Consider the following 24,062-nt stretch of genomic DNA (forward strand, 5'->3'; position numbering starts at 1 on the left):
TCGACTCTCTGTCCCAGGGATTGTATCACTTTACTCCCTGCCCCAGGGATTGTATCACTCCACTCCCTACCCCAGGGATTGTATCACTCTCCTCTCTGTCCCAGGGATTGTATCACTCTACTCTCTGCTAAATGGATTGTATCACTCTACTCTCAGTCCCAGGGATTGTATCACTTTACTCCCTGCCCCAGGGATTATATCATTCTACTCCCTGTCTCAGGGATTGTATCACTCTACTCCCTCTCCCAGGGATTGTATCACTCTACTCTCTGTCCCACGGATTGTATCACTCTACTCCATGCCCCAGGGATTGTATCACTCTACTCTCTGTCCCAGGGATTGTATCACTCTACTCTTTGTCCCAGGGATTGTATCACTCTACTCTCTGTCCCAGGGATTGTATCACTCTACTCCCTGCCCCAGGGATTGTATCACTTTATCCCGGCCCCAGTGATTGTATCACTCTACTCTTTGTCCCACGGATTGTATCACTCTACTCTCTGTCCCAGGGATTGTATCACTCTACTCTCTGTCCCAGGGATTTTATCACTTTACTCGCTGCCCAAGGGATTGTATCATTCTGCACCCTGTCCCAGGGATTGTATCACTCTAATCCCTGTCCCAGGGATTGTATCACTCTACTCTCTGTCCCAGGGATTGTATCACTCTACTCTCTGTCCCAGGGATTGTATCACTTTACTCCCTGCCCCAGGGATTGTATCACTCCACTCCCTGCCCCAGGGATTGTATCACTCTCCTCTCTGTCCCAGAGATTGTATCACTCTACTCTCTGCTAAATGGATTGTATCACTCTACTCTCTGTCCCAGGGATTGTATCACTCTACTCTCTGCCAAATGGATTGTATCACTCTACTCTCTGCCCCAGGGATTGTATTACTCTACTCTCTGTCCCAGGGAATGTATCACTCTACTCCCTGCCCCATGGTTAGTATCACTCTACTCCCCGCCCCAGAGATTGTATCACTGTACTCTCTGTCCCAGGGATTGTATCACTCTACTCCCCGCCCCAGGGATTGTATCACTCTACTCTCTGCCCCAGGAATTGTATCACACTACTCCACGCCCCAGGGATTGTATCACTTTACTCCCGGCCCCAGGGATTGTATCACTCTGCTCTCTGTCCCAGGGATTGTATCACTCTACTCTCTGTCCCAGGGATTGTATCACTCTACTCCCTGTCCCAAGGATTGTATCACTCTACACCCTGCCCCAGGGATTGTGTCACTCTACTCTCTGTCCCAGGGATTGTATCACTCTACTCTCTATCCCAGGGATTGTATCACTCTACACCCTGCGCCATTGATTGTATCACTCTACTCCTTGCCCCAGGGATTGTATCACTCTACTCCCTTTCCCAGGGATTGTATCACTCTACTCCCTGTCCCAGGGATTGTATCACTCTACTCTCTGCCCCATGGATTGTATCACTCTACTCTTTGTCCCACAGATTGTATCACTCTACTCTCTGTCCCAGGGATTGTATCACTCTACTCTCTGTCCCAGGGATTTTATCACTTTACTCGCTGCCCAAGGGATTGTATCATTCTGCTCCCTGTCCCAGGGATTGTATCACTCTAATCCCTGTCCCAGGGATTGTATCACTCTACTCTCTGTCCCAGGGATTGTATCACTCTACTCTCTGTCCCAGGGATTGTATCACTTTACTCCCTGCCCCAGGGATTGTATCACTCCACTCCCTACCCCAGGGATTGTATCACTCTCCTCTCTGTCCCAGGGATTGTATCACTCTACTCTCTGCTAAATGGATTGTATCACTCTACTCTCAGTCCCAGGGATTGTATCACTTTACTCCCTGCCCCAGGGATTATATCATTCTACTCCCTGTCTCAGGGATTGTATCACTCTACTCCCTCTCCCAGGGATTGTATCACTCTACTCTCTGTCCCACGGATTGTATCACTCTACTCCATGCCCCAGGGATTGTATCACTCTACTCTCTGTCCCAGGGATTGTATCACTCTACTCTTTGTCCCAGGGATTGTATCACTCTACTCTCTGTCCCAGGGATTGTATCACTCTACTCCCTGCCCCAGGGATTGTATCACTTTATCCCGGCCCCAGTGATTGTATCACTCTACTCTCTGTCCCAGGGATTGTATCACTCTAATCCCTGTCCCAGGGATTGTATCACTCTACTCTCTGTCCCAGGGATTGTATCACTCTACTCCCTACCCCAGGGATTGTATCACTCTACTCTCTGCCAAATGGATTGTATCACTCTACTCTCTGTCTCAGGGACTGTATCACTCTACTCTCTGTCCCAGGGATTGTATCACTCTACTCCCTGCCCCAGGGATTGTATCAATTTACTCCCGGCCCCAGGGATTGTATCACTCTACTCTCTGTCCCAGGGATTGTATCACTCTACTCTCTGTCCCAGGGATTGTATCACTCTACTCCCTGTCCCAGGGATTGTATCATTCTACACCCTGCCCCAGGGATTGTATCACTCTACTCCTTGCCCCAGGGATTATATCGCTCTACTCTCTGTCCCAGGGATTGTATCACTCTACTCTCCGTGCCAGGGATTGTCTAACTTTACTCCCTGCCCCATGGATTGTATCACTCTACTCTCTGTCCCATGGATTGTATCACTCTACTCTCTGTCCCAGGGATTGTATCACTTTACTCCCTGCCCCTGGCATTGTATCATTCTACTCCCTGTCCCAGGGATTGTATCACTCTACTCCCTACCCCAGGGATTGTATCACTCTACTCTCTGCCAAATGGATTGTGTCACTCTACACTCTGTCCCAGGGATTGTATCACTCTACTCTCTGCCAAATGGATTGTGTCACTCTACTCTCTGTCCCAGGGATTGTATCTCTCTGCTCCTTGCCCCAGGGATTGTATCACTCTACTCCTTGCCCCAGGGATTGTATCACTCTACTCCCTGTCCCAGGGACTGTATCACTCTAATCCCTGTCCCAGGGATTGTATCACTCTACTCTCTGCCCCATGGATTGTATCACTCTACTCTTTGTCCCATGAATTGTATCACTCTACTCTCTGTCCCAGGGATTGTATCACTCTACTCTCTGTCCCAGGGATTTAATCACTTTACTCGCTGCCCCAGGGATTGTATCACTCTACTCTCTGTCCCAGGGATTGTATCACTCCACTCCCTGTCCCAGGGATTGTATCACTCTGCACCCTGCCCCAGGAATTGTATCACTCTACTCTCTGTCCCAGGGATTGTATCACTCTACTCCCTGTCCCAGGGATTGTATCATTCTACTCCCTGTCCCAGGGCTTGTATCACTCTACTCCCTGTCCCAGGGATTGTATCACTCTACTCCCTGTCCCAGGGATTGTATCACTCTACTCTCTGCCCCAGGGATTGTATCACTCTGCTCCCTGCCCCAGGGATTGTATCACTCTGCTCCCGTTCCCAGGGATTGTATCACTCTACTCTCTGCCCCATGGATTGTATCACTCTACTCTTTGTCCCATGGATTGTATCACTCTACTCTCTGTCCCAGGGATTGTATCACTCTACACGCTACCCCAGGGATTGTATCACTCTACTCTCTGCCAAATGGATTGTATCACTCTACTCTCTGTCCCAGGGATTGTATCACTCTACTCTCTGTCCCAGGGATTGTATCACTCTACACCCTGCCCCAGGGATTGTATCACTCTACTCATTGCCCCAGGGATTGTATCACTCTACTCCCTGCCCCATGGATTGTATCACTCTATTCCCTGTCCCAGGGATTGTATCACTCTACTCCCTGCCCCAGGGATTGTATCACTTTACTCCCGGCCCCAGGGATTGTATCACTCTGCTCTCTGTCCCACGGATTGTATCACTCTACTCTCTGTCCCAGGGATTGTATCACTCTACTCCCTGTCCCAGGGATTGTATCACTCTACTCTCTGCCCCATGGATTGTATCACTCTACTCTTTGTCCCACGGATTGTATCACTCTACTCTCTGTCCCAGGGATTGTATCACTCTACTCTCTGTCCCAGGGATTTTATCACTTTACCCGCTGCCCAAGGGATTGTATCATTCTGCTCCCTGTCCCAGGGATTGTATCACTCTAATCCCTGTCCCAGGGATTGTATCACTCTACTCTCTGTCCCAGGGATTGTATCACTCTACTCTCTGTCCCAGGGATTGTATCACTTTACTCCCTGCCCCAGGGATTGTATCACTCCACTCCCTGCCCCAGGGATTGTATCACTCTCCTCTCTGTCCCAGGGATTGTATCACTCTACTCTCTGCTAAATGGATTGTATCACTCTACTCTCTGTCCCAGGGATTGTATCACTCTACTCTCTGCCAAATGGATTGTATCACTCTACTCTCTGCCCCAGGGATTGTATTACTCTACTCTCTGTCCCAGGGAATGTATCACTCTACTCCCTGCCCCATGGTTAGTATCACTCTACTCCCCGCCCCAGAGATTGTATCACTGTACTCTCTGTCCCAGGGATTGTATCACTCTACTCCCCGCCCCAGGGATTGTATCACTCTACTCTCTGCCCCAGGAATTGTATCACACTACTCCACGCCCCAGGGATTGTATCACTTTACTCCCGGCCCCAGGGATTGTATCACTCTGCTCTCTGTCCCAGGGATTGTATCACTCTACTCTCTGTCCCAGGGATTGTATCACTCTACTCCCTGTCCCAAGGATTGTATCACTCTACACCCTGCCCCAGGGATTGTGTCACTCTACTCTCTGTCCCAGGGATTGTATCACTCTACTCTCTATCCCAGGGATTGTATCACTCTACACCCTGCCCCAGGGATTGTATCACTCTACTCCTTGCCCCAGGGATTGTATCACTCTACTCCCTTTCCCAGGGATTGTATCACTCTACTCCCTGTCCCAGGGATTGTATCACTCTACTCTCTGCCCCATGGATTGTATCACTCTACTCTTTGTCCCACGGATTGTATCACTCTACTCTCTGTCCCAGGGATTGTATCACTCTACTCTCTGTCCCAGGGATTTTATCACTTTACTCGCTGCCCAAGGGATTGTATCATTCTGCTCCCTGTCCCAGGGATTGTATCACTCTAATCCCTGTCCCAGGGATTGTATCACTCTACTCTCTGTCCCAGGGATTGTATCACTCTACTCTCTGTCCCAGGGATTGTATCACTTTACTCCCTGCCCCAGGGATTGTATCACTCCACTCCCTACCCCAGGGATTGTATCACTCTACTCTCTGCTAAATGGATTGTATCACTCTACTCTCTGTCCCAGGGATTGTATCACTGTACTCTCTGCCAAATAGATTGTATCACTCTACTCTCTGCCCCAGGGATTGTATCACTCTACTCTCTGTCCCAGGGATTGTATCACTCTACTCCCTGCCCCATGGTTAGTATCACTCTACTCCCCGCCCCAGAGATTGTATCACTGTACTCTCTGTCCCAGGGATTGTATCACTCTACTCCCCGCCCCAGGGATTGTATCACTCTGCTCTCTGCCCCAGGAATTGTATCACACTACTCCACGCCCCAGGAATTGTATCACTCTGCTCTCTGCCCCAGGGATTATATTACTCTATGCCCCGCCCCATGGATTGTATCACTCTACTCTCTGCCCCAGGAATTTTATCACTCTACTCTCTGTCCCATGGATTGTATCACTCTACTCCCTGCCCAAGGGATTGTATCACTCTACTCTCTGTCCCAGGGATTGTTGCACTCTACTCCCTGCCCCAGTGATTATATCACCCTCCTCTCTGCCAAATGGATTGTATCACTCTTCTCTCTGTCCCAGGGATTGTAGCACTCTACTCTCTGTCCCAGGGATTGTAGCACTCTTCTCTCTGTCCCAGGGATTGTATCACTCTACTACCTGCTCCAGGGATTGTATCACTCTACTCCCTGCCCCAGGGATTGTATCACTCTACTCTCTGCCAAATGGATTGTATCACTCAACTCCCTGCCCCAGGGATTGTATCACTCTACTCTCCGCCCCAGTGATTGTATCACTCTACTCCCTGCCCCAGGAATTGTATCACTCTACTCACTGCGCCAGGGATTGTATCACTCTACTCCCTGCCCCATGGATTGCATCACTCTACTCTCTGCCCCAGGGATTGTATCACTCTACTCCCTGCCCCAGGGATTCTGTCACTCTACTCTCTGCCCCATAGATTCCATCACTCTACTCCCTGCCCCAGGGATTGTATCATTCTACTCACTGCCCCAGGGATTGTATCACTCTACTCTCTGTCCCAGGGATTGTATCACTCTACTCCCTGCCCCATGGATTGTATCACTCTACTCTCTGCCCCATGGATTGTATCACTCTACTCTCTGCCCCAGGGATTGTATCACTCTACTCTCTGTCCCAGGGATTGTATCACTCTACTCCCTGTCCCAGGGATTGTATCACTCTACTCCTTGCCCCAGGGATTATATCACTCTACTCTCTGTCCCAGGGATTGTATCACTCTACTCTCTGTGCCAGGGATTGTATCACTCTACTCCCTGCCCAATGGATTGTATCACTCTACTCTTTGTCCCAGGGATTGTATCACTCTACTCTCTGCCAAATGGATTGTATCACTCTACTCTCTGTCCCAGGGATTGTATCACTCTACTCTCTGTCCCAGGGATTGTATCATTCTACTCCCTGCCCCAGGGATTGCATCACTCTACTCTCTGTCCCAGGGATTTTATCACTCCACTCCCTGCCCCAGGGATTGTATTAATCTACGCCCCGCCCCATGGATTGTATCACTCTACTCTCTGCCCCAGGGATTGTATCACTCTACTCTCTGTCCCAGGGTTTGTCGCACTCTACTCTCTGTCCCATGGATTGTATCACTCTACTCCCTGCCCAAGGGATTGTATCACTCTACTCTCTGTCCCGGGGTTTGTATCGCTCTACTCTCTGTCCCTGGGATTGTGTCACTCTACTCTCTGCCCCATGGATTGTTTCACTCTACTCTCTGTCCCAGGGTTTGTATCGCTCTACTTTCTGTCCCAGGGATTGTATCACTCTACTCCCTGCCCCAGGGATTGTATCACTTTACTCCCGGCCCCAGGGATTGTATCACTCTGCTCTCTGTCCCAGGGATTGTATCACTCTACTCTCTGTCCCAGGGATTGTATCACTCTACTCCCTGTCCCAGGGATTGTATCACTCTACACCCTGCAACAGGGATTGTATCACTCTACTCCTTGCCCCAGGGATTATATCGCTCTACTCTCTGTCCCAGGGATTGTATCACTCTACTCTCTGTGCCAGGAATTGTATCACTTTACTCCCTGCCCCATGGATTGTATCACTCTACTCTTTGTCCCATGGATTGTATCACTCTACTCTCTGTCCCAGGGATTGTATCACTCTACTCTCTGTCCCAGGAATTGTATCACTTTAATCCCTACCCCAGGGATTGTATCACGCTGCTCTCTGCCAAATGGATTGTGTCACTCTACTCTCTGTCCCAGGGATTGTATCACTCAACTCTCTATCCCAGGGATTGTATCACTCGACACCCTGCCCCAGGGATTGTATCACTCTACTCCTTGCCCCAGGGATTGTAGCACTCTACTCACTTTCCCAGAGATTGTATCACTCTACTCCCTGTCCCAGGGATTGTATCACTCTACTCTCTGTCCCAGGGATTTTATCACTTTACTCACTGCCCAACGGATTGTATCATTCTACTCCCTGTGCCAGGGATTGTATCTCACTAATCCCTGTCCCAGGGATTGTATCACTCTGCTCTCTGTCCCAGGGATTGTATCACTCTACTCTCTGTCCCAGGGATTGTATCACTTTACTCCCTGCCCCAGGGATTGTATCACTCCACTCCCTGCCCCAGGGATTGTATCACTCTACTCTCTGTCCCAGGGATTGTATCACTCTACTCTCTGCTAAATGGATTGTATCACTCAACTCTCTGTCCCAGGGATTGTATCACTCTACTCTCTGCCAAATGGATTGTATCACTCTCCTCCCTGCCCCATGGTTAGTATCACTCTACTCCCCGCCCCAGAGATTGTATCACTGTACTCTCTGTCCCAGGGATTGTATCACTCTACTCCCCGCCCCAGGGATTGTATCACTCTGCTCCCTGCCCCAGGGATTATATTACTCTCTGCCCCGCCCCATGGATTGTATCACTCTACTCTCTGCCCCAGGGATTGTATCACTCTACTCTCTGTCCCATGGATTCCATCACTCTACTCCCTGCCCCAGGGATTGTATCACTCTACTCACTGCCCCAGGGATTGTATCACTCTACTCTCTGTCCCAGGGATTGTATCACTCTACTCCCTGCCCCATGGATTGTATCACTCTACTCTCTGCCCCATGGATTGTATCACTCTACTCTCTGTCCCAGGGATTGTATCACTCTACTCTCTGTCCCAGGGATTGTATCAGTCTACTCCTTGCCCCAGGGATTGTATCACTCTACTCTTTGTCCCAGGGATTGTATCACTCTATTCTCTGCCAAATGGATTGTATCACTCTACTCTCTGTCCCAGGGATTGTATCACTCTACACTCTGTCCCAGGGATTGTATCATTCTACTCCCTGCCCCAGGGATTGCATCACTCTACTCTCTGCCCCAGGGATTGTATCACTCTACTCCCTGCCCCAGGGATTGTATTAATCTACGCCCCGCCTCATGGATTGTATCACTCTACTCTCTGCCCCAGGGGTTGTATCACTCTACTCTCTGTCCCAGGGTTTGTAGCACTCTACTCTCTGTCCCATGGATTGTATCACTCTACTCCCTGCCCAAGCGATTGTATCACTCTACTCTCTGTCCCAGGGTTTGTATCGCTCTACTCTCTGTCCCTGGGATTGTGTCACTCTACTCTCTGCCCCATGGATTGTTTCACTCTACTCTCTGTCCCAGGGTTTGTATCGCTCTACTTTCTGTCCCAGGGATTGTATCACTCTACTCTCTGCCCCATGGATTGTATCACTCTACTCTTTGTCCCAGGGATTGTATTACGATACTCCCTGCCCCAGCGATTGTATCACTCTACCCTCTGCCCCAGGGATTGTATCACTCTACTCCCTGCCCCAGCGATTGTATCACTCTACTCTCTGTCCCAGTGATTGTAGCACTCTACTCTCTGTCCCAGTGATTGTATCACTCTATTCTCTGTGCCAGGATTGTATAACTCTACTCTCTGTCCCAGGGATTGTATCACTCTACTCTCTGTCCCAGGGATTGTATCACTCAACTCTCTGTCCCAGGGATTGTATTACTCAGCTCTGTCCCAGGGATTGTATCACTTTACTCCCTGCCCCAGGGATTGTATCATTCTACTCTCTGTCCCAGGGATTGTATCACTCTACTCTCTCTCCCAGGGATTGTATCACTCTACTCTCTGTCCCAGGGATTGTAGCACTCTACTCTCTGTCCCAGTGATTGTATCACTCTATTCTCTGTGCCAGGATTGTATAACTCTACTCTCTGCCCCAGGGATTGGATCACTCTACTCTCTGCCCCATGGATTGTATCACTCTACTCCCCGCCCCAGGGATTGTATCACTCTGCTCCCTGCCCCAGGGATTGTATCACTCTACTTACTGCCTCATAGATTGTATTGCTCTACTCCCTGCGTCAGGGATTGTATCACTCTACTCTCTGTCCCATGGATTGTATCGCTCTACTCTCTGTCCCAGGGATTGTATCACGCTACTCCCTGCCCCAGGGATTGTATCATTCTACTCCCTGTCTCAGGGATTGTATCACTCTACTCCCTGTCCCAGGGATTGTATCACTCTACTCTCTGTCCCAGTAATTGTATCACTCTACTCCCTGCCCCAGGGATTGTATCACTCTACTCCCTGCCCAATGGATTGTATCACTCTACTCTTTGTCCCAGGGATTGTATCACTCTACTCTCTGCCAAATGGATTGTATCACTCTACTCTCTGCCCAAGGGATTGTATCACTCTACTGTCTGTCCCAGGGTTTGTAGCACTCTACTCTCTGCCCCATGGATTGTATCACTCGACTCTCTGTCCCAGGGTTTGTATCGCTCTACTTTCTGTCCCAGGAATTGTATCACTCTACTCTCTGCCCCATGGATTGTATCACTCTACTCTTTGTCCCAGGGATTGTATTACTCAACTCTGTCCCAGGGATTGTATCACTTTACTCCCTGCCCCAGGGATTGTATCATTCTACTCTCTGTCCCAGGGATTGTATCACTCTACTCTCTGCCCCATGGATTGTATCACTCTACTCCCCGCCCCAGGGATTGTATCACTCTGCTCCCTGCCCCAGGGATTTTATCACTCTACTTACTGCCTCATAGATTGTATTGCTCTACTCCCTGCGTCAGGGATTGTATCACTCTACTCTCTGTCCCATGGATTGTATCGCTCTACTCTCTGTCCCAGGGATTGTATCACGCTACTCCCTGCCCCAGGGATTGTATCATTCTACTCCCTGCCTCAGGGATTGTATCACTCTACTCCCTGTCCCAGGGATTGTATCACTCTACTCTCTGTCCCAGTAATTGTATCACTCTACTCCCTGCCCCAGGGATTGTATCACTCGACTCTCTGTCCCAGGGTTTGTATCGCTCTACTTTCTGTCCCAGGAATTGTATCACTCTACTCTCTGCCCCATGGATTGTATCACTCTACTCTCTGTCCCAGGGATTGTATTACTCAACTCTGTCCCAGGGATTGTATCACTTTACTCCCTGCCCCAGGGATTGTATCATTCTACTCTCTGTCCCAGGGATTGTATCACTCTACTCTCTCTCCCAGGGATTGTATCACTCTACTCTCTGTCCCAGGGATTGTAGCACTCTACTCTCTGTCCCAGTGATTGTATCACTCTATTCTCTGTGCCAGGATTGTATAACTCTACTCTCTGCCCCAGGGATTGGATCACTCTACTCTCTGCCCCATGGATTGTATCACTCTACTCCCCGCCCCAGGGATTGTATCACTCTGCTCCCTGCCCCAGGGATTGTATCACTCTACTTACTGCCTCATAGATTGTATTGCTCTACTCCCTGTCCCAGGGATTGTATCACTCTACTCTCTGTCCCAGGGATTGTATCACTCGACTCTCTGTCCCAGGGATTGTATCACTCTACTCCCTGCCCAATGGATTGTATCACTCTACTCTTTGTCCCATGGATTGTATCACTCTACTCTCTGTCCCATGGATTGTATCACTCTACTCTCTGCCCAAGGGATTGTATCACTCTACTGTCTGTCCCAGGGTTTGTAGCACTCTACTCTCTGCCCCATGGATTGTATCACTCGACTCTCTGTCCCAGGGTTTGTATCGCTCTACTTTCTGTCCCAGGAATTGTATCACTCTACTCTCTGCCCCATGGATTGTATCACTCTACTCTTTGTCCCAGGGATTGTATTACGATACTCCCTGCCCCAGCGATTGTATCACTCTACTCTCTGCCCCAGGGATTGTATCACTCTACTCACTGCCCCAGCGATTGTATCACTCTACTCTCTGTCCCAGGGATTGTATCACTCTACTCTCTGTCCCACCGATTGTATCACTCTACTCTCTGTCCCAGGGATTGTATTACTCAACTCTGTCCCAGGGATTGTATCATTCTACTCTCTGTCCCAGGGATTGTATCACTCTACTCTCTGACCCAGGGATTGTATCACTCTACTCTCTGTCCCAGGGATTGCATCACTCTACTCTCTGTTCCAGGGATTGTAGCACTCTACTCTCTGTCCCAGTGGTTGTATCACTCTACTCTCTGTGCCAGGATTGTATCACTCTACTCTCTGCCCCAGGGATTGGATCACTCTACTCTCTGCCCCATGGATTGTATCACTCTACTCCCCGCCCCAGGGATTGTATCACTCTACTCCCCGCCCCAGGGATTGTATCACTCTACTTCCTGCCTCATAGATTGTATCGCTATGCTGCCTGTCCCAGGGATTGTATCACTCTACTCTCTGTCCCATGGATTGTATCGCTCTCCTCTCTGTCCCAGGGATTGTATCACGCTACTCCCTGCCCCAGCGATTGTATCACTCTACTCTCTGCCCCAGGGATTGTATCACTGTACTCCCTGCCCCATAGATTGTATCGCTCTACTCCCTGTCCCAGGGATTGTATCACTCTCCTCTCTGTCCCATGGATTGTATCACTCTACTTTCTGTCCCAGGGATTGTATCACTCTACTCTCTGCCCCATGGATTGTATCACTCTACTCTTTGTCCCAGGGATTGTATCACGCTACTGCCTGCCCCATAGATTGTATCACTCTACTCCCTGCCCCATAGATTGTATCGCTCTACTCCCTGTCCCAGGGATTGTATCACTCTACTCTCTGTCCCATGGATTGTATCACTCTACTTTCTGTCCCAGGGGTTGTATCACTCTACTCCCTGCCCCAGGGATTGTATCACTCTACTCTCTGTCCCAGGGATTGTATCGCTCTACTCCCTGCCCCATGGATTGTATCACTCTACTCTCTGCCCCAGGGATTGTATCACTCTACTCCCCGCCCCAGGGATTGTTTCACTCTACTCTCTGCCTCTCTGCCCCTCATCCCCCCCCCCCCTACCACTCCTCCCCGCCCTCCCCAGCTGCCTCGACCCTAAGATCTGGAATTCTCTCGCTTTCCCTGAATGGGAGTGCAATCCTTTAGTGCTGCAGATACCATATTTTGTGAATGGGAATCTAATGCTCTCGTGCTAAAGCTATATGTTCCTGTTAATGGGACTCTAGATCACTATTGTTGGAGCTGTTAGTCACTGTGAATGTGAATAGATTTGTCTACAGTTGGAGGTAGCACACTGCTTGACTGGCAGTGAATCCTTCGAAAGCTTCTAATTGTATAGACAAAGCCATGATTTGAGGCTAAGATTCTCTGATTGAGTATCCTCTGCTGTCCTGCCACAGTTTCTGGCTGCATTTTCACTAGTGCCCTTTGAATAAGTGCCTAACATTTTATAACCAGACACACAGTTGCTGAGTTCGCTCAGTAATCTGGTCTCATTCGGCAATCTTTGTTGACGAGACCTTGGCCCTTGCACTTCCCAATTAAAGATACATGAGGAGCCTTGCTCTCAAACCTTGTTAGTTTTTTATTGAACGCTCCCGTAATACAAACAGGACACCCAGAGTGCACTCCAGCAATCAGCTGCTAAATAATTCAGAATGACCATCTGGGTCCCCACAAGCTCATGCAATATGCGAGCATGTTACAGAGTCAGACATCAGACTGCACTTAGCTACAACAAAAGATTAATTAGAAGGGGATTTTCTGTACCGTTGTATATTTTGCATTCAACTTCTGTGGCACACTTGGGGGCTATTAAAGTGAGAATAATTCCGTCATTTTATATCTGTCGGAAGTCTTCCTTGTGTAGAGAAGATTTATAATGGAAACTAGGGAAGGGGAGTTGACTGACCTTTCCCTGGATTCTTGGTTCAGTTCAGTTCAAGGGTTTTAAATTCAGAACTCCCCAAGCGTAGCTGAGCTACGAGCTTATCCTCCAATTCGGCAGTACATGCTTACCCTCTGTGAGCTTGTATTTCATTTCAGTTACACTCTTTTTTCTGTCTCTTATGTCGCTGACTGTTTCTCTCTGTTTGCATTTGATCTTCACTCTGATGCTGTTTCTTTTCTCTCTCTCTCTGAGATTTAATGCTGCCCATCTTCCTGCTGCTGTTAAGGAAGGAAAGAAAGATTAGCATTTATATAGCCCCTTTCATGACCTCAGGAAGTCCCAAAGTGCTTTACAGCCATTGAAGTACATTTGAAGTGTTGTCACTGTTGTAATGTAGGAAATGCAACAGCCAATTTGCGCACAGCAAGTTCCCACAAACAGCAATGAGATAATGACCAGAAAATGTATTTTTTAAAAGATATTGGTTGAGGGATAAATATTGTCCAGGATACCAGTGAGAATCCCATGCTCTTCTTTGAAATAGTGCCGTGGGATCTTATATGTCCACATGAGAGGGCAGACAGGACCTCGGTTTAACGTCTCATCCGAAAGACGGCACCTCTGACAGTGCAGCACTCCTTCAGTACTGAGAGTAATACCCACTCAGCCACGGTTGACACCTAACACTGTGACTTGTCTGCCTCATTGCCTGCGGTGTTTGATGGGAATTTCAGACTCAGTCAGTGCAGGCATAGAAGCAGTTCTCTCTCTTCACGAATCAGGAACCTCATTCACTCCAGTATGCTTGAAAGGGTTATGCACTGTTGGTCAACTTAAGAGTAGATGAGGGACATGAGTGTGTGAGCAAAGGGCCTGGTGCCTGATCATTTCAAGCTGCTGTCTGTAACCAGTGGCTGGACTGACCTGGACAACTCTCCCTTGCTCCCTGCTGCAATGCTTAATGTCCAATCGGCCTAACCCCTGACAACAAAGCCAAGATTGCAAACTCAATGAGTGTGAAGATAACAGTTGGACCGACTGACCTGTTTCTGTGCTTTAAATTCCATGTAAGAAATGTGGCCACACACCTTTGTTTTACCACCTATTGGCAATAGGCTATGCCACGATCCCCACATTGTTTGGTCATCTCATGATAGTTAAATTGGTAAAAGTGTAGCTGAGCCAAGCGGAGCACAGAGCACCAAGATTAATTCCCAGTCCAACTGAGACAGTAGGATCTCTACAATTGGCCTCAGAGGCCTTGGGCAATGGAGGAGAAAATCAGCCGTAGCTCGTGTTGCCGATCAATTCCCTGCTTTAAAGTACACTTGCGAGCAGAGGATCAGGCCCAGCCACGATGCCCCCCACATTTGAATAGTCTGTCTAGGCTCAAACGTGAAGAACGGCCCACTTGGTCGAGACACTGTAGGGCACCAATGTAGCCGCACCTTAATAGAGGTCAACATGTTCATGGGAGGAGGAGCAGGAGGGTGAAGATCGACAAAATAAAGATTTAGAAAAAAGAAAAGTGCATGTGATTGGTGGCCGGTAAACACAGCGGAGAATCGTGGGATATGTAGTTTTCATTTCCTCCTCAAGAATTTCTCAAGTGGTGGTTTAAGCACAGGCACACTCAGCAAGAAGGCTGAAGAGAAAGGGACATCTAACATCTGACGTTTCTGGTATGGACAGTTGATCTAGTTCCCTGAATGGAAGACAGGCACAGAGTCATCACCAGAGCCTGACAGCACCCCATCCCCCAATTCCAAAATGTCCGTCTAGTCCTCTTAGCAATAGATTCTCAAATATCTATAGCGATCAACCTTTAACTATAATGATATAGATCCTCTCCATTACCCAAATCAATAATGACACAGCTCCCTGCTGCTTCAGTCAACTCTATCTTTAGTTTCAGCCATCAGTACGTCTTACTCAACCCTGTTGCCCTCTGCTGAATAAAAAGCAAGAGTAACCTTTGACCCAGTAATGCTCAGACATCAGCCCTTTCAATATATTGCCTTTCGATGTGGAAATCAGATGACAACCACACCATGAAAATCGCACAATGGCCCAGTGTAGAGGACACTTGAGCGATGTGGCTAATGTCGCTATAATTGGACAGCATGCCAAGACATCTACTCACCATGAGATAGATATGGATGAGGAAGGCCATTCAGCTCATCGATCCAGAAAGGCCCTCCAGTTCCTCCCCATTAATAGTATTCAACTGCCTCCTAAATGATGCCAAGGATTTTGCCTTCACTACCTGACCCAGATGTCCATTCCTTGTGTTGATAGCTGAAATATAGCTTCTTAATATCAATCTCAATTTTGTCTTTTGCTGATTAAAAGATGGCTGTTACTTTTTGCTTATTTGATCTCTAAATTCGAATCCTTTTCCAATCTTCTCCCCATATCTCCTGAAGATGATGATTTTACCATGGTACAAGTCCATGGGATCTGATAACATCTCACCCAAGTGACCGTTCTTCATGTGAGATTTCACGGTGCCAGTTTAAGTGAGATGGGGATTATTATTATTTAAATGGAGAAAGATTGCAAAGTGCCACAGTACAGTGGGACCTGGGGATACTTGTGCATGAAACACAAAAGGATAGTATGCAGGTACAGCAAGTGATCAGGAAGGCCATTGGTATCTTGGCCTTTATTGCAAAGGGGATGGAGTATAAAAACAGGGAAGTCTTGCTGCAGCTATACAGGGTTTTGGTGAGGCCACAACTGGAATACTGCGTGCAGTTTTGGTTTCCATATTTACGAAATAATATACTTGCTTTGGAGGCAGTTCAGAGAAGGTTCACTAAGTTGATTCCAGGGAAGAGGGGGTTGAATTATGAGGAAAGATTGGGTAGGTTGGGCCTCTACTCATTGGAGTTCAGAAGAATGAGAGGTGATCTTATCGAAACGTATAAGGTTATGAGGGGGCTTGACAAGGTGGATGCAGAGAGGATGTTTCCATTGATGAGGGAGACTAGAACTAGAGGGCATGATCTTAGAATAAGGGGCCGCCTATTTAAAACAGAGATGAGGAGAAATTTCTTCTCTCAGAGGGTTATAAATCTGTGGAATTCGCTGCCTCAGAGATCTGTGGAAGCAGCGACATTGAATAAATTTAAGAAAGAAATAGACAGTTTCTTAAACGACAAGGGGATAAGGGGTTATGGGGAGTGGGCAGGGAAGTGGAGCTGAGTCCATGATCAGATCAGCTATGATCTTATTGAATGGCGGAGCAGGCTCGAGGGGCCGTATGGCCTATTCCTGTTCCTATTTCTAATGTTCTTATAGAATCAATGTGGCTTACACACACTCATTTTGGCATCTCTGAGTACGATTGCTCAACTGGTATCATATTCTGGGTAAGAACTCGTAGCCACTTGGAGCTGCATTGGGACTTCCAATGCATTTTAATTTACAACCCTTACAATGACCTGATATTGCTGTGGTTCAGGGGTGAGTGCCTTAACTCACACCAAGTCCTGTTCACCCATCCCCTAGTGTTTGCTGACCTACATTGGCTTCCGGTCCAGCAACACGTCAAATTTAAAATTCTCATCCTTGTTTTCAAATCCCTCCTTGGCCTCATCCCTCCCTATCTCTGTAACCTCTTCTAGCCCCTACAACCTTCTAAGATCTCTGCCATCCTACAATTCTGGCCTCATGTCTATCTCTGATTTCCATTGCCCTTCCACTGAAGGCTGTGCCTTCAGTTGCCAAGGCCCTGAGCTCTGGATTTCCTCTCCATAACCTTTCCATCTCTCCTCCTCCTTTAAGATGTTCCTTAAAATCGACCTTTTTGATCAAGCTGCCGCGTTTCCTACATTGCAACAGTGACTACACTTCAAAAGTACTTCATTGGCTGTAATGCGCTTTGGGACATCCTGTGGTTGTGAAAGGCACTATATAAATGCAAGTGAGTCTTTCTTACTTTATTTTCCTTCCTTTCTTTCTTCCCCTTTTACCCTGGAGTTTCCTTTCTCCTTTAATTTATCAATTAGAAAATATCGGCTTAAAATGTACCATAAGGATGATTTGATCTACACATAAATACCACGGGCAGCCTATGCTAACTGACTCAGTTGGATTATATAAATACAACAGAGAACCACTGACATGAAGCTGAGGTGAAGATAGCCAGCATAAATCAGAAAGATAAATTAGATGCATTACAAACCATCATGATTCTATTGGGCAAAGAGGAGCCTAATGACTAGCATTGATTAGAAAAATGAAGTAGATGATTGTTTCTGGTTTAAGCAGACAAGATGACAAGAAAGAATTGCACTGAAATAATAACCAAAAGCCCAGCAATTTTCTCTGAAGAATATAAAGAGACAGAATTCTCTTTCTCCACCCCCACACTTTTCATTGCTTTAGTATGTCTACTGTTTAGATGTTTACTACAGTTTTTAAGCAGAGAAAATTAATACAATAAAAATAGCAACTTAACAACCAATATGTGTGTTGTGTATCTGTAAAGCATGCACTCCCATGTTCCGCCACCAGGGAGCTCATCCCCTGAAGTCCCACGGGATCCCAGCAATTCTTGGGAGCACTGTATATAAGCCGGCCCCTAAGGCTTGTTCCTCACTCTGGAGTGTCTTATTAAAGACTGAGGCCACTGTTACTTTAACCTCTCTGTGTGCAGTCTCATCTGTGTTAGGAACACAATAATATGCTTAGAGATCAGAATAGTTGGCGGTATGGAGGGACCTTGGCGGGTAGATAGATCCAAAGCTAAAGCCAAGAAGGCCTTTTTCTTGCAAATTAATACTACAGCTTCTTTCAGTCAACCAGTCCTGTCGCCACATTTGATAGGAACCACGAGTTTGTTTGGCATCTCTGAGTACGGTGTCATATTCTGGGTAAGAACTCGCAGCCACGTGGAGCTGCCTTGGGACTGCCAATGCATTTTAATTTACAACCCTTACAATGACCTGATATTGCTGTGGTTCAGGGGTGAGTGCCTTAACTCACACCAAGTCCCGTTCACCCATCCCCTAGTGTTTGCTGACCTACATTGGCTTCCGATCCAGCAACACATCAAATTTAAAATTCTCATCCTTATTTTCAAATCCCTCCTTGGCCTCATCCCTCCCTATCTCTGTAACCTCTTAAGCCCCTACAACCCTCTAAGATCTCGGCCATTCTACAATTCTGGCCTCTTGTCTATCTCTGATTTCCATTGCCCTACCACTGAAGTCTGTCAAGGCCCTGATCTCTGGAATTCCTCCCCATAACCTTTCCATCTCTCCTCCTCCTTTAAGATGTTCCTTAAAACCTACCTTTTTGATCAAGCTTTAATCACCTGCCCTATTATTTCCATATGTGACTTGGAGTCAATTTTTGTTTGAAAGCACTCCTGCGAAACTCCTTGGGTTGTTTTATTACATTAAGAGTGCTATAGATACAAGTTGTTGTTGTAATATTGCAAATTCTTGGCTACTTTTTGGCTTTGTCATTAGGCAAGAGGTTCTTCCCAAGGTGGAGGAAATATTGGAGGAAGGGGTCAATTCAGGTCACTCTTACGTACTTATCAATTGATTCAACAACAACAACTTGCATTTATATAGTGCCATTAACATAGTAAAACGTCCCAAGGCACTTCACAGGAGTATTAAGAGATTAAAAACATTTGACACCGAGCCGCATAAATAGAAATTAACGCAGGTGACCAAAAGCTTGGTCAAAGAACTATGTTTTAAGGAGCGTCTTGAAGGAGGAAAGAGAGGTAGAGAGGCGGAGAGGTTTAGGCTGGGAGTTCCAGAGCTAGGGGGCTAGGCAACAGGAGGCACGACAACCAATGGTTGAGCAATTACAATCAGGGGTGCTCAAGAGGGCAGAATTAGAGGAGCGCAGACATCTCAGGGGTTGTGGAGCTGGAAGAGATTACCGAGATAGGGAGGGGCGAGGCCATAGAGGGACTTGAAAACAAGGATGAGAATTTTGAAATCGAGGCATTGCTTAACTGGAAGCCAATGTAGGTCAGCGAGCACAGGGGCGATGGGTGAGCGGGACTTGGTGCGAGTTAGGACATGGGCAGCCGAGTTTTGGATCACTCCTAGTTTACGTAGGGTAGAATGTGGGAGGCCAGCCAGGAGTTTGTTGAAATAGTCAAGTCTAGAGGTAACAAAGGCATGGATGAGGGCTTCAGAAGATGATGAGTTGCAGCAAGGGCGGAGATGGTCGATGTTACGTAGGTGGAAAGAAAGAACTTGGATTTATATAGCACCTTTCATGACCTCAGGATGTGCCATAGCGCTTCACAGCCAATGAAGTATTTTGAAATGTAATCACTGTTGTAATGCAGGAATGTGGCCCCCAGTACTGTACCCAGTGTTATACAGTGACAGAACTGTACCTACCAGTACTGTACCCCAGTGTTACACAGCAACAGACAAGAAAGAAAGAAAGTGAGTGGGTGAGTGGGTGGGTGGGGCGGTCCTTTCATCGAATAGGGAATTCAGGAAAACTCGTTTACTCAAAGAAACATAGAAACATAGAAAATAGGTGCAGGAATAGGCCATTCGGCCCTTCGAGCCTGCACCACCATTCAATAAGATCATGGCTGATCATTCATCTCAATACCCATTTCCTGCTTTCTCTCCATACCCCTTGATCCCTTTGGCCATAAGGGCCATATCTAACTCCCTCTTGAATATATCCAATGAACTAGCATCAACAATTCTCTATGGTAGAGAATTCCACAGGTTAACAACTCTTTGAGCGAAGAAGTTTCTCCTCATCTCGGTCCTAAATGGCTTACCCCTTATCCTTAGACTGTGACCCCTGGTTCTGGACTTCCCCAACATCGGGAACATTCGTCCTGCATCTAACCTGTCCTGTCCCGTCAGAATTTTATATGTTTCGATGAGATCCCCTCTCATCCTTCTAAATTCCAGTGAATACAGTCCCAGTCGATCCAGTTATCTCCTTGTATGTCAGTCCTGCCAACCCGGGAATCAATCTGGTGAACCTTCGCTGCACTCCCTCAATAGAAAGAACGTACTACCTCTGATTAGAAGACCAAAATTGAACACAATATTCCAGGCGAGGCCTCATCAAGGCCCTGTACAACTGCAGTAAGACTTCCCTGCTCTTATACTCAAAGCCCCTAGCTATGAAGGTCAACATGCCATTTGCCTTCTTCACCGCCTGCTGTACCTGCATGCCAACTTTCAATGATTGATGTACCATGACACCCAGGTCTTGTTGCACCTCCCCTTTTCCTAATCTGCCGCCATTCAGATAATATTCTGCCTTCGTGTTTTTGCCCCCGAAGTGGATAACCTCACATTTATCCACATTATACTACATCTGCCATTCATTTGCCCACTCACCTAACTTGTCCAAGTCACCCTGCAGTCTCTTAGCATACTCCTCACAGCTCACACCACCACCCAACTTAGTGTCATCTGCAAACTTGGAGATATTACACTCAATTCCTTCATCAAAATCATTGATGTATATTGTAAATAGCTGGGGTCCCAGCACTGAGCCCTGCGGCACCCCACTAGTCACTGCCTGCTATTCTGAAAAGGACCTGTTTATCCCGACTCTCTGCTTCCTGTCTGCCAACCAATTCTCTATCCACATCAATACATTACCCCCAATACCATGTGCTTTAATTTTGCACACCAATCTCTTGTGTGGAACTTTGTCAAAAGCCTTTTGAAAGTCCAAATACACCACATCTACTGGTTCTCCCTTGTCCACTCTACTAGTTACATCCTCAAAAAATTCCAGAATATTTGTCAAGCATGATTTCCCTTTTATAAATCCATGCTGACTTGGACCGATCCTGTCACTGCTTTCCAATTGCGCTACTATTTCATCTTTAATAATTGATTCCAACATTTTCCCTACTACTGATTTCAGGCTAATTTGTCTTCACTAATCTTTTTCTCTTCACATATCTATAGAAGCTTTTGCAGTCAGTTTTTATGTTCTCTTCAAGCTTCCTCTCATACTCTATTTTCCCCTCCTAATTAAACCCTTTCGCCTCCTCTGCTGAATTCTAAATTTCTCCCAATCCTCAGATTTGTTGCTTTTTCTGGCCAATTTATATGCCTCTTCCTTGGCTTTAACACTATCCTTAATTTCCCTTGTTAGCCACGGTTGGTCCACCTTCCCCATTTTATTTTTACTCCCGACAGGGATATACAATTGTTGAAGTTCATCCATGTGATCTTTAAATGTTTGCCATTGCCTATCCACCGTCAACCCTTTAAGTATCATTCACCAGTCTATTCTAGCCAATTCACGTCTCATACCATCAAAGTTACCTTTCCTTAAATTCAGGACGCTAGTCTCTGAATTAACTGTGTCACTCTCCATCTTAATAATGAATTCTATCATATTATGGTCACTCTTCCTCAAGGGCCCTCGCATAACAAGATTGCTAATTAGTCTTTTCCCATTAGACATCACCCAGTCTAGGATGGCCAGCCCTCTCGTTGGTTTCTCAACATAATGGTCTGGAAAACCAACCCTAATACACTCCAGGAAATCCTCCTCCACCTTATTGTGAGCAGTTTGGTTAGCCCAATCTATTTGTAGATTAAAGTCACCCATGATAACCCATGATGCATGCATCCCTAATTTCTTGTTTGACACTGCCCCCAACCTCACTACTGCTGTTTGGTGGTCTGTACACAACTCCCACTAATGTTTTCTGCCCCTTGGTATTCCGCAGCTCTACCCATACAGATTCCACATCATCCAAGTTAATGTCCTTCCTTACTATTGCGTTAATTTCCTCTTTACCCAGCAATGCTACCCCACCTCCTTTTCTTTTCTGTCTATCCTTCCTGATTATTGAATACCCCTGGATGTTGAGTTCCTAGCCTTGTCACCCTGGAACGATGTTGCATAATCCCAATTATATCATTCTTGTTAATAGCTGCCTGCTCAGTTAATTCGTCCACCTTATTACGAATATTCGTCGCATTGAGGCACAGATTCTTTAGGCTTGCCTTTTTAACACAGTTCGCCCCCTTAGAATTTTGCTGTAATGTGGCCCTTTTTGATTTTTACCTTGGGTTTCTCTGCCCTCCACTTTTACTTTTCTTCTTTCTATCTTTTCCTTCTGCCCCCATTCTACTTCCCTCTGTCTCCCTGCATAGGTTCCCATCCCCCTACCATATTAGTTTAACCCCTCCCCAACAGCACCAGCAAACACTTTCCCTAGGACATTGGTTCTGGTCCTGCCCAGGTGCAGACCGTCCGGTTTGTACCGGCCCCACCTCCCCCAGAACCATTTCCAATGTTCCAGGAATTTGAATCCCTCCCTCCTGCACCACTCTTCAAGCCATGTATTCATCTTAGCTATCCTACAATTCCTACTCTGACTAGCACGTGGCACTGGTAGCAGTCCTGAGATTACTACCTTTGAGGTCCTACTTTTTAGTTTAACTCCTAGCTTCCTATATTCAGCTTGTTGGACCTCATCCCTTTTTTCACCTATATCATTGGTACCTATATGCACCACAACAGTTGGTTGTTCATCCTCCCCATCCAAAATGTCCTGCAACTGCTCCGAGACATCCTTGACCCTTGCACCACGGAGGCAACATACCATCCTGGAGTCTCGATGGCGGCCTATCTATTCCTCTTACAATAGAATCCCCTACCACTATAGCTCTCCTGCTCTTTTTCCTGCCCTCCTTTGCAGCAGGGCCACCCATGGTACCAGGAACTTGGCTGCTGTGCCCTCCCCTGATGAGTCATCCCCCCCAACAGCACCCAAGGCGGTGTATCTCTTTTGGAGGGAGATGACCACAGGGGACCCCTCCACTATCTTCCTTCCACTGCTCTGCCTGATGGTCACCCATTTCCTAGCTGCCTGAGTAACCTTTACCTGCGGTGTGACCAACTCACTAAACGTGCTATTCACGGCATCCTCCACATCGTGTATGCTCCAGAGTGAATCCATGCGCAGCTCCAGTACCGCAATGCGGTCTGTCAGGAGCTGCACCTGGATACACTTCCTGCACATGAAGTTGTCAGGGACACTGGAATCATCCCTGGCTTCCCACATAGCACAGGAGGAGCATGACACTGGTCTGGGCTCTCCTGCCATGACTTAACCTTTAAATTAATTTAATTTGGCAGCAATGCCAATGGTTTCATACTGATAAAGGAAAAGAAAAAGAAGAAAAACTATTCACCAATCACCAGCAATCACTTACCCACTTGGCTGTGAAGTCACCCTTCGATTTATTTTTACTTCTTTTTTGCCTTCTCTCCATGCTGCAGCTGCTCCAGCTGGCTGCTCGACGACACTGCCGCTCCCTCTGATGCTGCTGGGTCTTTTACAGGCCTCCCCTAGACTCCCGCTGCTCGACGACGCTGCTACTCCCTCCGATGCTGCTGGGTCTTTTATAGGCCTCCCCCAGACTCCCGCTGCTCGACGACGCTGCTACTCCCTCCGATGCTGCTGGGTTTTTTATAGGCCTGCCCCAGACTCCCGCTCCCTCCGATGCTGCTGGGTCTTTTATAGGCCTCCCCCAGACTCCCGCTGCTCGACGACGCTGCTACTCCCTCCGATGCTGCTGGGTCTTTTATAGGCCTGCCCCAGACTCCCGCTCCCTCCGATGCTGCTGGGTCTTTTATAGGCCTCCCCCAGACTCCCGCTCCCTCCGATGCTGCTGGGTCTTTTAT

Source organism: Pristiophorus japonicus, chromosome 3 (genome assembly GCF_044704955.1).
Source record: "Pristiophorus japonicus isolate sPriJap1 chromosome 3, sPriJap1.hap1, whole genome shotgun sequence".
NCBI classification, from domain to species: Eukaryota; Metazoa; Chordata; class Chondrichthyes; family Pristiophoridae; genus Pristiophorus; species Pristiophorus japonicus.